The sequence below is a fragment of the Mustela erminea genome, chromosome 1, assembly GCF_009829155.1.
Source record: "Mustela erminea isolate mMusErm1 chromosome 1, mMusErm1.Pri, whole genome shotgun sequence".
Taxonomy (NCBI): domain Eukaryota; kingdom Metazoa; phylum Chordata; class Mammalia; order Carnivora; family Mustelidae; genus Mustela; species Mustela erminea.
Window position 1 is genome coordinate 94,177,345 of NC_045614.1, and position 17,496 is coordinate 94,194,840.

Sequence of the window (17,496 nt, forward strand, 5' to 3'; positions counted from 1 at the left end):
ATTTTAAAAATCACAACTCTTCATTCTTGGTCTTCCCTCCAATTTTCTGCATCTTAGGATAGCACCACCATTCACTCAATTATTGAAGTCAGAAACTTGGAAATCATTCTTGACGACTCCCTTTCCCTCATCACCTACTCTAACCCCAAACACATAGGGAATCAGAACACATGTCGTTATTATCCCTATTACAACATTAGTCCAAGGCATTATCACCTGTCACCTGGACACCAATACAACCTAACCCTCTCCTCTCTATTCTAACCCCACTGCAATCTAATATTCACACAGCAGCTGGAGCATAACTTCTCAACCTATTAATATTTTGGGGTAATAATTCCTTATGGTGTAGGGGGCCATCCTGTGCACTGGGGAATGTTTAGCAGCATCCCTGGCCTTTACCCACTAATGCCAGCAGCATACACCATCACCCCCCCATTGTAACAACCAGAACTGTCTGCAGATGTTGCCAAATAACCTCTGGGAAACAAAATACATGTTGAGAATCCCTGAACTAGAGTGGTTCTCTAGTGGTTCCTCGGCTGAAAACTCTCCAATAGTTTCTATAACAAAATCTGCACTCATTAGAGCCCTTACTAACCCAAATACACCCTACATAATCCAGACTCTGGTCTACCTCTCAAGCCTCATGTGATGCCACTAACACCCCGCATTATGCTCCCTCTAGTCACCATGGCCTTCTCTCACTTCCTAAAATACCACAGCCCTTTCTGCTATAGAAATTTTGCTTTTGCTCTTCCTTGTGCCTGGACCACTCTTGCCCAGTTCTGTGCAGGTCTCAGCTTAAATTTCACGTCCTAGAAAATGCCTTTCCTGACTATATGTATGTATGTATCCCATTATTACCCATCACAGTAACTAATATATTCCCTTTATAGCATTTATTAATATATGCATCAATATAGCATAATCAGTATATGATTATGTTTACCTGATTACTGTCTCTCACATGAGCACAAACACCTTATCTTATTTCTAATATCTAGCCAAAATGAAATGAACAAATTTATAACTGGAGAACCTTAAGAACAAAGTGAGTTGACATCAATGATAATTTCAGCACCACTTCCATCTCATTCTCCAACTGTATTTACCATCGTTTCCCCTTGAAGTGGAGGGGAGGAGAATGGAAGGGAAAGAAAGAACCTAACAAAGCCCTCATCTGTAAAGTATCTTTACCAACATATTCTCTGATTATGATAGATCAGATCTGATAGATTAAATGTCTTATGTAATAAACCTTAAAGCACTAGAAAGGTGTGATAAACAGCCTGTATTGAATAAATGATGGCTATGTATGTAGAGCACCAAGCACGATGCCTATAGCAGATAAATGAAAAATGCCACTTCATTTTGTTGTTGATTTAAGTATGCTCCATGCCCAATGTGGGGCTTGAACTCACAACCCTGAGATCAAGAGTCCCATGCTCTACTGACTGAACCTGTCAGGCACCACAAAAAATGCCACATCTCTTGCCCCCTTTTAATTTCACTTTACCACCAGTTTGTTCTGAATATGGTTTGCTCTGTCCCTAAAAGATACCTTCCCCATTCTGGACCTCCACAAACATAACATACTGGCTGTAACATAGCTTAAGTTATTCATATACACTGACAAGAGAAAGCCAAATATCCACTGAACAAAACCAAAACTCATCACAAAATGACCTCCAAAATACACTGCAATTAGTGTCAGTAAATAGAGTAACCATATTAATATTCATTTTTGAACCTAGCTTTACATTAACCTGGGAAGGATCTAAATTGCTGTTTAACAGTATCAGTGTTCTTTAACTAAAAATAACCTACTACTACATCTAACATAAGTCTACTTTTAGGAAATAAAATGGTAAATTCACTTCATGATTAGACTCAATAAGGAAGGGCAAAGTACTATAAAATATTACACAATATTTAGAACAAAATTATTTATCTTAAATTCCTCCGAACATCTGACAGTATTCTGTATTTGTGTCTGTGGGTTTGAGGAAAGTGATAAAGGAGTATATTACAAGGAACATAAAGGAAGCCAAACTACCAAGATCTGAATCCTACTTCTGCTAATTACTAGCTATGTGACCTTTGAAAAAAAATCAATGAACTGTGCTTCAGTTTCCTCATCTATAAGCTGAGACTTAACAGTAGTACCCACTTCACAGGGTTACCTTTAAGAATTACATAACATATTAATATGCTTAGAACAGTGTTTGATATATAAGAAAACCTAGCAGCTATTACTTAGTATTATTACATTGCTGTTAACTATTATATTATTTTGCTCCTTTTCATCACTTTCATTAATAACTAACATACCAGATAGCACACATACAAAACATATACATCACTGCAAAAAGCTCTACTGAACAACACTATCAGACCACAGGATAGTTAGAATGCCTGGTGAGGTTGCCTGTGTGTCTCAGTCCCTTAAGCATCTCCATTTGGCTCAGGTCATGACCCCAGGGTCTTACGATTGAGTCATGCATCAGGCTCCCTGCTCGGCAGGCAGTCTGCTTCTCCCTCTGCTCCTCTCCCCACCCCCGACTTGTGCACATGCATGCACATGTGCGTGCACTCTCTCTCTCTCTCTCAAAAAATAAGTAAAATCTTAAAAAAAAAAAAAAAAGTGCCTGGTAAGATAACGTGTATCATTTTCTTCTCAAATTTTTTAATCAGTTCTTAGAAAAAAAGCATTCTAGGCCCAAAGCATTTTTTAATCTATTAACTCTGCTGTGTAAAGAAGAACTTGAGGTTCAGTCCTATTTAATAAGTCAAAAAAGAGTGGGAAAGAAGAGTGTATCTCTGGGGATCTCTCTTTTTTTTTTTTTTTTTAATTTTATTTATTTATTTGACAGACAGCAGAAACGGGGAGAGGCAGGCAAAGGAAGACAGAGAATCAGGCTCCCCACTGAGAATAGAGCTTGATTGGGGCTCGATCCCAGGACCCTGAGACCATGACCCAAGCCGAAGACAGAGGTTCAACCCACTGAGCCACCCGGGAGCCTCTGAGGATCTCTTTCTGAGAGACAACCAAACAAATGGATTTTCTCATTCCCTCTCCACCCTACACATCACGCTACCCACTAAACTCTCTCTCAGCAAATGGTACCACGCTTAGAGAAGGAATTAACTATTAATCATTTTGTATTAGTTAATTATTAACAAATTAAAAAAGCAAATTTGTGACATAATAATATAAGCTTCTCTAACACAGTAAATAAAAGATCTACAGCTGCATCTAACAATTAGCCTGATTTTAAAATACAGATTATAAATGGTTTTGGGAACATCTCAGACATCTGTAATTTCATATGAAAATATTTCTTATTTCCACTGATAACAAAATCACAGGTATTGTTAGCACAATTGTGATTTGGTGCTCACATATAAAATCAAGCAAAATGCCAAATCTCACTTACACGTTAGTGAAGATAATGATGTGATATTTTCCAATCTAAGTTCATGAACCCTGGTTTTAAAAAAGATCTGCTTTGGGGGCACCAAGATGGCACAGTTGGTTGGGCCTCCAACTCTTGGTTTCAGCTCAGACCATGATCTCAGGGTCAGGGTCATAGGATCAAGCCCTGCAGCTAGCTCCATACTCAGCCCAGAGTCTGCTTGGGATTCTCTCTCTCCCTCTGCCCCTCCTGCTCGTTCTCTCTCTCTCTCTCTCTCAAATTAATAAATCTTTAAAAAATAAAAAAATTAAATTAAAAAACTAAAAAAGATTTGCTTTAGATTAGACTTTAGAGTCACAAAACACTGGACTCGAATCTACCACTTTCCAGCTAAGTAATACTGGGAAAAGGTACTTAACCTCTCTACTTCATCTGTGAAATGGGAACATACCAAAGTAAGACTGCTGTGCTATTTAATTACTTTAAACTACTTAACAGAGTATTTGACACATCCTCAATAAACGTATAAACTATTATAATCAGTAACCAAATCTGACAATTACATAGTACACAACCTTGCTATGCATCAGAATCTGAGAGATTTCGTGTGAGCTGATCTGGGATAGATCCAAGCCACTGTTAAATTTTTAAAGCTCCCAGGTGATTCTAATATGCAGCCAGTGGCCTTACAGACAAAGTTCAAACTCTGCAGTTTGGCACACTCGGAACTCTCATCACTACTTACAGCTCTGTATTTCAATCACTCCTCCACAGGTAACCAATGCTCTGAACACACACTAAACTAATGCTTCATCAACAAGTGGGCTATAGTAGTGCCTCTCAAATGCCAGCCTATATCAGAGACACCAGAAGGACCTGTTAAAAATTGCTGGTCTCTGCAAAATTTCTAATTCAGCTGGACTGGGGAGAGGTCCAAGAACATGCATTTCTTTTTTTTTTTTTTTAAGATTTTTTTTTTTTTTAATTTATTTGACAGAGAGAGCAAGATCACAAGTAGGCAGAGAGGCAGGCAGAGAGAGGGAAGCAGGCTCCCTGCTGAGCAGAGAGCCCAATGTGGGGCTCGATCCCAGAACCCTGAGACCATGACCCGAGCTGAAAGCAGAGGCTTAACTCTCTGAGCCACCCAGGTGCCCCAGAACATGCATTTCTTAACAAGCTCCCAGATAATAGTGACACTGCTAGTGCATGGACCACACTTGGAGAACCCACTGGTGCACACTAGATCACAACCTGGTTCCTTTATAGTCACCTAAAATGGCATTCCTATCTCCAACATACCATTCTTGACTAACTTTCACTTTTCTTCCAAAATTCACCTTCACGAAGTATTTAATCACTTCAACAAACCACCTCAAGGCACTTATTATCTACTATAAAACTTCACTAGAAAAAAAAACTACACAATGTTCTTAGTGGTCTTAGTGGTACACTAACATTAGTACACACAGACTCTTTCATAAGAACTAGAGAAAAAGGCCTCCTCTAGACAGGTGAATTTTTAAAAAAGTAAAAAGCAAAAGGGGAGTCTGTCAAGCAGAATAAAATCTCGATTTCAGCTGCCACCTACCCTTTTCACCAGGTACCTTTATGTAGAGCACCAATTCCACAGTCATAATAGCCCTGGCACAGCATTACTACTAAAACACAAAGGAAGAACACTCAGACCAATCCTGAGTATCAGGAAAGGAGGAATAGGAAAGAATGAGGAATCAGGTTATCAGGAAAGGACTTGTGGAGAAAGTATCACCTAAATTCTGAATCATAAATTGCTTTCTCTGTACACAGAGCAACAATGTCTTCATATATACAGTGTATGGCTTACTGTAGATTTCAATAAATTATGAATGACTCTCCATAAATAAAATTATACAAAAACACTTGCTAATCTACCTCTTTCTCAACAAATAAAGAAGCACACACACACCAACAGCTGGCACCAAAAACTATAAATACTACCTAAATATTAACATTTTGGTCTGTATACTTACCAGCTAGGAGAAAGCACAAATTTTTCTAATAACCAATGAGAGATCAAAGGCAAAAGAAGCCTGCTGAAAATGCACTTGGGTTTTTCAAAATTAAAGACTTTCAAATTGTGGGTTAAAGCCTCTGCCTTCAGCTCAGGTCAGGATCTCAGGGTCCTGGGATTGAGCTCTGCATCGACTCTCTGCTCAGTAGGAAGCCTGCTTCCTCCTCTCTCTGCCTGCCTCTCTGCCTGCCTCTCTGCCTACTTGTGATCTCAGTCTCTGTCAAATAAATAAATAAAATATTTTTAAAAAATAAAATAAAATAAAGTTTTAATCTACTACTAGTTCTATGCGCTAGTAGAACCAATTAATTAAAATGCTTTCCTTCAGGAAAGTAACCTCCTTATTTACCTATAATTTTATTCACCTTTTAAATTTAAGATTACTGTCCGGGGCGCCTGGGTGGCTCAGTGGGGTTAAGATTACTGTCCTTATAATTTATGTGCAATGCAATACAGTCTATTAGTTTAAAGCTAACTCTTTAACTTTTACAACAACCCATGACAGAAGAATACTTTTATTCCCATTTTAGAGATGAGAAAACTGAAGGTAAGAAAGGTTATTAAAGAACTCACCCAAGTGGGGCGCCTGGATGGCTCAGTTGTGAAGTGTCTGCCTTCCGCTCAGGTCATGATCCTAGGATCCTGGGATCAAGGAGCCCTGAATTGGGCTCCCTGCTTGGCAATAAACCTGCTTCTCCCTTTCCCACTCCCCCTGCTTGTGTTCCCTCTCTCTCACTGTTTCTGTCAAATAAATAAATAAAATCTTAAAAAAAAAAAGAAAGAAAGAAAGAAAGAAAGAACTCACCCAAGTTTACATACCTAGGAAGGGGCTGCATTAGAATTTAACATAGGCAGTGTGACTCAAGTGCCAGGAACTCTCTTGAACAATGGCTTTCTCAGTCATTTATCATGTGACATGCTTCCTTCATGTGTAAACATATGAACTTTTTCACTATCCTTAGCAATGCAAGATACACGGTAAAACATTTTCTTCCCAAAATGTAATTTAAGTTTGAACAATAAAGTAGAACACAACTTATGCAATTTTAGCTTTTATATCTTGCATTATGTCATAAAAATTTCTGCATATTTGCTACTTTATACCATCACTACCAGAGAACAGAAGAAGCCTACCTCTCAGTGCTGTAAATGAGATAAGAAAAATACTAACCTCATACAATAAGGGTCAACAGAGCTTTAGAATAAAAGGAATCAAGTACCTCAAAAGAGACAATAAGGTCATGTTCATGCTTGACTATGTATAAAGCACACTTTGTCTGCCTAAGATTGAGAAGATAGGCAATGGTGTCTCAAACATCTACCTGGGCCTTTACACGATTCAACAACTATGAAGAGAAATTTTGTCAGAGAGCCTAAAAACAGTAAAGGTAATATGTAATTATTAATGTTACTTTGATCAGAAAATAAAGGGACTCTGTGGAAGAACTCTTCTGACTCTTATCACTTCCAAAACATAATGTATTTATTATTTGGGGTGAATTGACAGGGAGAGAGCCATCTCCCCTTAATTTTGCAAGTTAAGCTTCCAAAGTATCTTGAACCTAACCCCCTCCTAGCATTTTACGTGTTATTCCTATTAGTTTGTTTTGTTGCTTTATTATTGTAAAATGTTTACTGGTACATAGTAAATACTCAGTATTTTCTTTTACACTTATTAACACCAGAACAAAGACATGGGGAGATGGGCTAGGATACAAGTATGTAATCCAACTTGCTGTAAGCATAAAACTCAAAGAGAAGTACAGTACAGATAAAGAGCTGAAAAGCCAAACTGCAGCCATGTGAGAAATATGAGGAAAACTTAATCCCAAACAACACAGGGAAAATTAAGAAAATTCATCAGGCAGTTCTGAGAGACAGTTCTCCATGGGTCTCTCACTTTTCTGCATGGCTTGAAAACAGAGGCACTGAATGCCTGTGTCCCAAACTTTTCAAGATTACCCTATACAGTGAACAGTCTTGGAAAGAGAAACAGCATCTCCAGAGAAAAGGAGAACCATGCTTACTCTCCATTATAAGGATTCAAGTTTTCCTAGGCTTAAGATTCGTCTCCTGTAACCCAACCCAACGCATGCAGATGTTCTATCTTTACAATACCATAATGTGTGCAAACTGGAGCTCAGAGATCAGATGCAAATGCTGATTCTGTCATTTGTTAGCTGCATGGTCTTGAGACAATTAGTCTACAACACTAAAGGATATTAAGCAGTATGACCACTACCACTTAGCACTACTGCTATTGCTGTAGTGCACTGCTCTCTTCGATCAAGGAGCCTCATCCCAGTATCCATTACACTGTGGCAGGTTAACCTGTTAGCCTTCAAGTACAATAAAATCTCAGGCCTCTAAAGAATCATGACAGGCATTAGCACATAATCAATGTTTACTATAAATGAAAGAGAGATTCTACTTCCACATTATCAGAAAAAAGCAAAACATGGGATGTCTAGGTGGCTCGGTTGGTTAAGCATCTGCCTTCTGCTCAGGTCATGTTCCAGGATTCTGGGATCAAGTCCTGCATCTATCTGCACTGGGCTCCTTGCTCAGTGGGCAGCCTGCTTCTCCCTCTGTCTGCCTTTTCCCCTGCCTCTGCTTTCTCTCTAATAAATATCTTTAAAAAAAAAAAAAAGGAGAGGACTGCCTAGGAGGCTGTTATTAACATCTGCCTTTGGCTCAGGTCATAATCCCAGAGTCCTGGGACTGGGCCCACATCTGGCTCCCTGCTCAGGGGGAAGCCTGCTTCTCTGTCTCTCTCCCTCCCTACTTTTGTTCCCTCTCTCGCTGTGTCTCTGTCAAACGAAAAATAAAACCTTTAAAAAAAAAAAAAAGAAATGAAGGAAAAGAGAAAAACAACTGTATACTGCCTTAAAGAGGTACAAGTGAAACACAAAAAGAGTTTTTAAGTAAATCAGTGAATAAAGATATATAATGGGAATAGTAAGCTCAAGAAAATTGAAGTAGTTGTACATAAAGTAGACCCAAAAACAAAGTATCACCAAAGAGAAAGATAAATATTTAAAATGATAAAAAGATCAATTCATCAGAAAGACATCTTATATATTGTATGTACTTAATAACACAGCTTCAAAACACAAGCCAAAAACTGACAGAATTAAAGGCAGAAAAGACAATTGCATGTAACAGAAATTGGATATTTTAACCTCTCAGCAACTGATAAAACGATAACCCCTTCCCAAAAAAAAAAAAAAACAGCAAATACAGAAATGATTTGAAAAGGCCAGCAAAACACCTTACCCTAATTGATGTTTAAAAATACTACACCCAACAACTGCATAATACATTCTTTTCAACTATAAAAGGTTCATTTACCAAGAAAGACCATAAAACAAGATTCAATAAATTTAAAGGGATTAAAATCATACAAAATTTATTATCTGACCTCAAAAAGAGATTAAGTTAGAAATCAGTAAGATACCTAAAATCATCCCAAATATTTGAAAATTACATTCACTTTTAAGTAACCCACATGTCAAAGAAGAAATTACAAAGCAAATTGGAAATTATTTCAAATTGAGTAACAAAAAATACAACATATCAAAATTTGTGGAACACAGCAATGTTTACAGGAAAAGTGATACTTTTGAATGCTTAAATTAAAAAACAAAAACAAGAAATGTCTAAAATATAGAACTTAAGATTCCACTTTAAGAAGCTAAAAAAAGCAAAAATGTGGAAGACAGAAAATTATAAGGAAAGGAACAAATGAGATAGAGAAGATAAATGGAGGAAACTAGCAACGTTATTACTTGAAAAGATAACAATACTGGTAAACCAAGAATGATTCCGGTCAAGAAAAAAGTGTACTAACAACACAAGAAATTAAAGATGAGCTATCACTACAGAGCCTACAGACATTGGAAAGATTACAATGGAATCTTATAAGCAATTATATCAATAAATGAAAGGAGATAAACAAACATCTTTAAAAATACAACTTACCAAAACTGACAAGATGAAACAAAACCTAAATAGCCATACGTCTAATAACAAAACTGAATTGGACTACTACCAAAAACCTTCCCATAAAGAAAAATTCCAAGTCTAGATGGTATCCCTGAATTCTAACAAACATTCAATTAAGAATATCAATGCTAAACAAATTCTTTCAGTAAATAACGGAACACTTCCCAACCTATTTTTTGAGACCATCATAATCATTACACTGAAACCTGACAAAGACATTACAACCAAAGAAAACTACAAAACAATATCCCTCATGAATATCCCAAATCCCTAACATTAAATATAAAAAAAAATAATACTCTGTGACAACATGAAACTAACCTAGGAATCAAGGTTATTTTGACTCTCGAAAACCACCATTTCTTTATTCATTCTACCACCATTTTGGCTAGTAGGACACCTGGGTGGCTCAGTTGGTTAACGATCTGCCTTTGGCTCAGGTCATGATTCCAGGGTTCTGAGCTAGAGTCCCATTATTTTTCCCTCTGCCTGCCGTCCCACCCCCACTCTCCCCCCACCCCGCTTGTGTGCCATATGCACACGCGCTCTCTCCCTGACAAATAAATAAACTAAATCTTCAGAAATAAACAAAAAGTAAATTCTGGCTACTGCGAGCAAAGTTACTGTGAACATTTTTATTCACATGTTATCTTCAACTTACTAGATAAATCAAATTTTTCTGCAAAATGGCTATCAATCTATACTCCTGCCAAAAATGGGAGTGTAATTTCTCCACATTCTCACCAACACTTGATATTATCAGAATGCTTCATGTTTACCAATTTGACAAAAGTGAAATTATTTCTTCTTATGGTTTTCCTCTGTACTATTCTGATTACCAAAGTTCAATGCTTTTCCAACTCTGACTCATGGTATCACTTAGGTGAGTTACAACCAACATTCTTAATTTAAAAAACAAAATGAGAAAATATCAGAGGGCACTGCATAAAGGTTAAATGTTATTTCATGAAACTTCTATTTCCATTGTGTATATGCTTATACCGGGTCACAGTATAAATTATTTTTGTTAACTATATGCTTCTAGCAAGTTAAAAGTCATTTTTATAGCTGTTTCATTACAGCAAAACTCTATAGAGACATCTGGGCAACTTATTAGAGCACCATTCAGGACCATGACACAAAGGAATGTATTTTATGAAAGTAAGACCTGAGATGTCTTTCCAGCCTAAACTGGCAAAAACAGAATCAGAAGAGGGAAAAGAAAAAAACTCGAGGGAAGCAATAAAGGGTGAATTATATGGAGAAAAGTTTCTACAAAACCAACTGATCTATGACCTACTTAAAGCTCACTTCAAAATAATCACATTTCTCAATAAAACAAGGTTTCTCTCAGCACTAAGACAGAAAGCTGGGATCCTATCCTTTCTTAACTATTGAAATGACAGAAAACTGACCCCTCCTTCTCTAGAGACATAATTCCCATCTCAAGATTCATCTCATTCTAGGCCTCATACAAGAGTATTCTTTTAGGTCTCTGCTTTCTACCCTTCCCTAAGGAGTGTCACAGTAACTAGAGACATCTTAATTCCAAAGACTTATATGTTTATTCAGTTAACAAAGATTTACCAAGCCCCTAGTATATCCATCCCCTCTCTATTAAGAAATTAAGTTGTATCTCCCTCACAATTTTAACTCCTTGTTATATTCTTAAAGATTATTTATTTATTTGACAGAGAGAGAAAGACACAGTGAGAGAGGGAACACAAGCAGGGAGAATGGGAGAGGGAGAAGCAGGCTTCCTGCGGAGCAGGGAGCCCGATGCGAGGCTGATCCCAGATCCCTGGGATCATGACCTGAGCCAAAGGTAGACGCTTAACAACTGAGCCTCCCAGGCGCCTCATCCTTGTTATATTTATTAAAGCTTGATATCCTTAACTAAAACTAATCGCCTCCTCTTGAAAATATTTTTCTTAGACTCAAACCATCCCACATACCATGACCCAATTTCTACTATCTTCTCTGGTTAACTAATAATATCCCTACTTTAACCCTTTCAAATAACTATTCTTTTTCATAAGAATTTCTTCCTCACAAACTGTGGACTAATCATACCACAACAATTGCAATGAGTGTGAATCTACCTGTCACTCAATAGGAGTGTTACCTTGAGCTTTAAAATCTCTTACCTTATGAGACTCAATCTCATCTCTAAAATGGCTAAAACAATAGGTATCAAGGAATAATGATAATTACATAATCTATTGCCTTTCTTATTACCTAACATTTACTACAATTTTAGTTTTTAATTTCCTCTAAATGCAATAAAATGTTTTCATAGAGGCACTTAAAGTGAGATACCAGGAAATATGGGAAGGAAAGGTTTAAAGACATATAAGTAAACTCATCACATCGGTTATTGCTCTCCTTCTGTGCTCTGCTCCTACGTATATCCAGAGTCTAAAAAGGCAAAAATAAAAATACTTCTTTCCCAATGGCAGACAAAATTTTAAGAACCCTCAATGACCCACACCCTATAAATTCCACTCCCTTTGACTGTGGGGAGACCTGTAAATATAATGGGATACCATCACTCCAGTGGTTGTTATAAGGCAAATAGATTTTGCATATGTATTTAAGGTTCCTAATCAGTGGAATGGCCCAAAAGGAAATTATCCTGGGTGGGTCTGACCGGACCAGATGAGCTTTAAAAAAGGGTCTTAAAGGAGAGTTTAGAGGTCAGAGGGAGGAAGTCAAGGAGACTGGCTTCTGCTTGTTTGAATAAAAGTAACCATAATCATATGGGAACTGCTTATGTGGACTAGTGGTAAACTAACCAAAAGCTAACAAAAAGAGGGACTTACAGCCTCAAGGAAATTAACTGTGCCAACAAGTACTGAGCTTGCAAAAACACTCTAAACCTCAGATAAAAACTGTAGCCACAGCTGACATCTTGATGAGATGATCTGGTGAGATGTTTTACATCTCCAGCTACTAAGTCCAGTTACCAAGTACCCAGATTGCTCACCTATAGAAACTGTGAGACAGTAACTGGGTGTTGTTTAAGCTGCTAAATTAGTTGCACTATGCTATACATCAAAAGAAAATGAATACACTCCCTCACTACAAGACCAAACAGCAAAGGAAAAAAGGGGAAGATGAAACAGGACTTTAGCTGCCTCCATTTTGACTTCTATTTTGACCTCCATTTTGCCTCAGTCTGTACTTTCTAATTAAGCTCCTCTCTCTGGCTCCTCTCTTAAATCAGGCGAAACACCCTACCAGCAAAGCATCCCCTGATAAGAACCAAAACTTCACCCACAACCAATAAGGGGTGCCCTGGGCAGTCCTTATACCCCACCAAGACCCCATGTGACTAACTCTAGGACAATGACTGACTTGACCTTCACTGTCCCCAACCCTGCATGTACCCACCCACCTTTGATTCACATTTTCCTTACGGAAACCTAGAAGCTTTAGCATTTGGGAGAAACAGTTCTCCTAGTGTTTGCCTCACTGAAATAAACTTGTTTCACCACCTTTTGTCTCTTAGCCTTTGGATTTTGTCAGCAGCAAGTGCCTGGACCTAGTCTGTTTGGGACCCCTAGAGCCAGATGCTCTTGTACCCCTGAACCCAGGCTAAAAAGAGATGCATTTTTTTCCTCATGGTGCATAAGACCTCCTCACAGCACTGATTATGAAGATATACAGATCCAGAATCAAGGGGAAAAGGTAAAAACTGCATAAAATGTTTGAAGTTTTAACTATTAAAAAAGCCTTTTTCATACAGATTTTGTTAAACTATCATATAATTTAGTACCTTCATTTTTGTGATGAGGAAAATAAAGCTCAAAGAGTGAAATCCCAAAAGGTGACAAACTTAGGGAATGTTTATTAAAGTAACTTCAGTCCAGGGCTCTTTCCCCTACACCACAGCCCTCCTTAAGGCTTTGAAAGAGCCATTCGAATCAACAGTAATTATATTACTGTCTTCAACGGAAGGAATCCAAGTAACATAATTTCCCATATTTCCCATCTATTTCATTATCTCCTAGCTGTCAGAACATCAAAAACTAAAGTGGATACTGAGAAATTTCCATTCAACAGTAGCTGGTTGGGTTGTAAAAACGACCACTGGTAAACCACTTAAATAAATTTAAAATACATTCTTAAAAATATAAAGAAAAAAAAATTAGAACACCTGTAGGTTTTCCAGAACTTTATTTAGAAAGCAAAAAATTTGTGTTGTAAGTGTTCACAAAAATCAAAAGCAAACAGACAACCTTTCCGGATCTTTCAATATATCCCCCCTTCTGCAGTTTTTTAAAAATCTGATATTATCACTATAAATATGAAAATACAGTACTATATATATATATATACAGTAAATAAAATGGTTTTTAGTTTCATTGTTGTGTGTACTTTCCTAGGTATATCACCATCAAAATTTGCAGTTTTCTTAAAAACACACGGAAAACTAAAAGGTAGAGTCATACTCAAATTCCACATAAATCACAAATTACTGAACTTTCTCTATACCAACTCAAATACTTTTACAATGTATTTCCTAAGAAGATGCAAAATATACTCCTTTCTAGTCAGGACCACAATTAGGAATAAACTATATTCATCATCTTAACAAGAACTTTAACAGCAAATAATTCGCTATCGTCACATACAGACAGCATTGTTTTGGGTCTATAAGCTTCCGAAACCATCCCACGATTTATACGCCCCGGGCACGATTCTCTGCAATGTGAAGAGAATCGATAACATTTCAAATATGGGTAGAAAGGGTGACGTGACAATCCTAAGACCTGAAAATTTTTTTCAGTCTCTAGAGCACACATGAAGCACCCAGCTCAGACCCTCCAATCAAGGCCCAGGTCCAACTCCAGGCACTCCAGTTTCCCAGCTCTTCACCCCGCCCCCACCCCGAGAAAGGAGGGAAAACAACTTTTATTGGCCTCTTCTCCCGAGGAATTGGCAAACTAGCGGGGCAGTGCTCTGGCCTGAACACGTTTCACAGGGAGGCCTCCGTCGGGGGCGGGGAAGGCAGATAGCGGGAAAGCCCGGCTTCGACGCCCCTTCTCCCCCAGTCGCCAACCCCCTGCCCCACCCCACCAAGCAGCAGCCTCGGCCGGCCGCCACGCCGAGCGACCCCCAGGCCCCTCCGCGGAGGCGAGCTCGTTGTCATGTGACGACGCCGCCGCTAAAACACCGCAGAAACGCAGGGCGGCGGGCGGCGGACGGCATTCGCACTAGCCCGCCTCAGCCCGGCCCCACCGGGCGCGGGCGAGTCCCGAGAGTCCGGGCGGGGGGGCGGAGGGCGGAGGGCTGGCTTGGCGGCGGGCCCGAGCGCGCCACAAAGGCTTCCGCGCCCGTCGCTGTAGTGCCCGAGCAGGCGGGGGCAGAATTTTCGGGCCCGCGGGAGGGGTGGGGAGGAACTAGGGCTCCCAGGTGCCCGCCGCGCCCACAGGCGCCCCCCCCGGGCTCCCGGACAACCAGCGACTGCCGCGCCCCGCACAGGCCCGCGCGGCCTCCCTCCCCCGCGCGGGGCCCGCGCCCGGCCCGCCCGCCCGCTCCTCGCCCGCGCTCCCTCGCTCTCTCGCTCTCGCCCGGCCTCCATCTTGGATCCGCGCTTCCAGCCCCCGCGCCGCTGCCGCCGCATTCCCCCTTTCCCGCCCCCCGCCGCCGTCGCCGCCGCCCGCACTCACCTCAGCTGCCCATCCGGGCGCCGCCGGCCGTCGACCTAGTTTCCCCCCAAAAGTCTCCGGTGTGTTATTCCCGATGTGGGGGGGTTGTTACGGGGTGGTCGCCGGGGGTTCGGGAGCGGGGGCCGCGCCTTCAACGGAGCTGCAATCCTAACCCGCCATCTGGTGGCATTTTCCACACGCCAATGGCGCCGCTGCAGACTTGGGTCCGGACCGCCCTCTGCTGGCCGCGACGCTTACTGCCTAGCTGACGGGACGGGCCTGCCCGGAAAAGGGAGGGAGCTGAGGCGCGAGCTGGGGGCCACGGCGGGGACGCGCGCAAACGCTTTCCTGTGGGGATTGCACGCACGCGCACCAGCGGGGCGGGAAACGTGGCCGCTGCGTGGAGACCCCGCCCCCGCGCGGAGCAGTAGCCTAGCTCAGCCAATCGCAATTAGCGGATACCTCTCGGTGAGGACGTTGTAGATGGTTCTTGGGCCGCCTGAGGCTGGCGGAAGGCCGGCCACGGTGGCGCCTGCGCGCCCCGCTAGCCGAGTTGCCGCCCGCCATTTTTGGAGCTTTTCCGAGACCTGGGAGGGAGACCCGCCCCCGGCCCCTTCACGGAGGCCCCTCCCCAGCTCTCGAGACTAGTGCTTCTCTGCAGCTCCGCCTGAGTCGTGGTGTCCGCATCCAACGCTGGGTAGCCCTTTGCGGAAACGGGAAGGAATAAAGGAGCCAAAGCCTTCTCCCGTCTCTCCTGGGTTGGAAGAGGGTCTCTGAGCTTAGCATTGTGTTAGCTATACTTATTGTTGACTGTTGGCAAGGCGCTTTCGCCAGTAAAGGTGAAAAGGTTTCGAGAACTGTTCAGGCCCTCCCGTGCCAATCTAGACGCTACAGTGCCAGCTCCAGGCCGATTGGCGTCGTCCCTGCCTCTGGAAAGCAGATCCACTCCTTAGTGCTGGCTTTGCATAAGGCGGCAGCATTGGCTAGTTAGTGAAAAAGGAATGTAGCTAGACCGGGAAAATACAGCCTCAGCTTTGGAATGCGATTTCTCTTACCACAGCATAGGACTATTTTCAGTTGCTTTGAAATGGACGTGAGAATTGACTAATGTGAGATCGTGATCAAAATATGCCCTTGAACGTGGCCTCTTCCTACCCGCGCTTTTCTGTGACGGTGGCTCCTATCTTTCACCTGCTCACAACTTTTCTGTACAAAAGTGAATCCTTAATCTCCCGGCTCATCAACCCAATTTGTGACCAAATTCTCTTTGCTAGAGCTAGCTCTGTTTTAATATTGCCTTAGAATCGCTCAATTCCTTTACAGTCTTCAAAGCCAATCTCCAGTAAATTACCCCAATTTCTGGTTTCTTTCCGAAAAGGGCACAAAGTGTGTGGCTGTTTGACTGGATGAAGTCGCAACGGAGCTAAACACACACATGCACACGCACTAATCTCTGGTTGATTTCTTTTATATTCTTTGCAAAGACTGTTTACAGCTTTCCTTGTTATTAAAGGTGCCAGGCGCAGTCTATACTAAAAGATAACTTCATTTAGTTTCTAGGGACCAAAGCAATGGGATTATGAATTCTCCAGTTTGATATTCTCTCCATCTTGAAGTATCTGTAGTCACATTGTGTTCCTGATCTCAAAAATTCTCACCAAATCAACCTGTTCTCTTTTTTCCAAAGCCAGTCTTCCTTGGACTGTGTAAGCCATCCCTTCTCACTTCCCTCCACCATTACTTTTGTAAGGTCTTGTCTCTTCAGTGTCCTTATCCACCAGCTTCTATCTTTTTGTTTCTCAACACACCGTTACCGCTGTCTCTTTAAAAATTTAAGTGCTACTATTCTCTCCAGGTACTGTATTATCACCCTTTCTTTCACACACATTTCTGAAAAGAAGCAGTCACCGCCTTCATTTGCACTTTATTCCTTAGCTTAATCAGACTTCATAACAACAAAATGAACTTACACTTTAAGATAGAGTTATAATTTCCAACCATTTTCTCCTTCCTCATTTTCTTGGCATATCCAACCCCTAGCCCCTTCTTAAAATCCTACTTCCCTTTATTTAAGGACAATTCCTGATTTCTACAACCTACCTGGTTTACTGGTTTTATTCCTTTGCTAGCTCCTCCTCTTCATCCCACAGTTCAACTCCTAACTGTCGACCACATTCTTGCACTTTAAAAGTCTCCCAAAATTACTGTTTCTGATTTTTCCTCAGCTAAGATTCCTCATGTTCCACTTAGTTGCCAGGAAACTCCAGTTCAAAATTTAAACATTTAAAATAATGCTTTCTTAAAATTCAGATTTCCTCGGGCGCCTGGGTGGCTCAGTGGGTTAAAGCCTTTGCCCTTCGGCTCAGGT

At 40.8% G+C, this 17,496-nt stretch overlaps 1 protein-coding gene across 2 annotated transcripts in view; it reads right to left on the minus strand.

Annotated features, from left to right (window-relative positions):
* STAG1 (stromal antigen 1) overlaps window positions 1-15,455 on the minus strand; it is a 434,712-nt gene extending 419,257 nt beyond the window's left edge. For both annotated transcript variants that reach the window (XM_032333876.1, XM_032333865.1), the window contains exon 1: window positions 15,150-15,455. The gene's annotated coding sequence lies outside the window, so the exon portion shown is untranslated. The remainder of the gene's footprint in view (window positions 1-15,149) is intronic.
* Window positions 15,456-17,496: the final 2,041 nt, after the last annotated feature.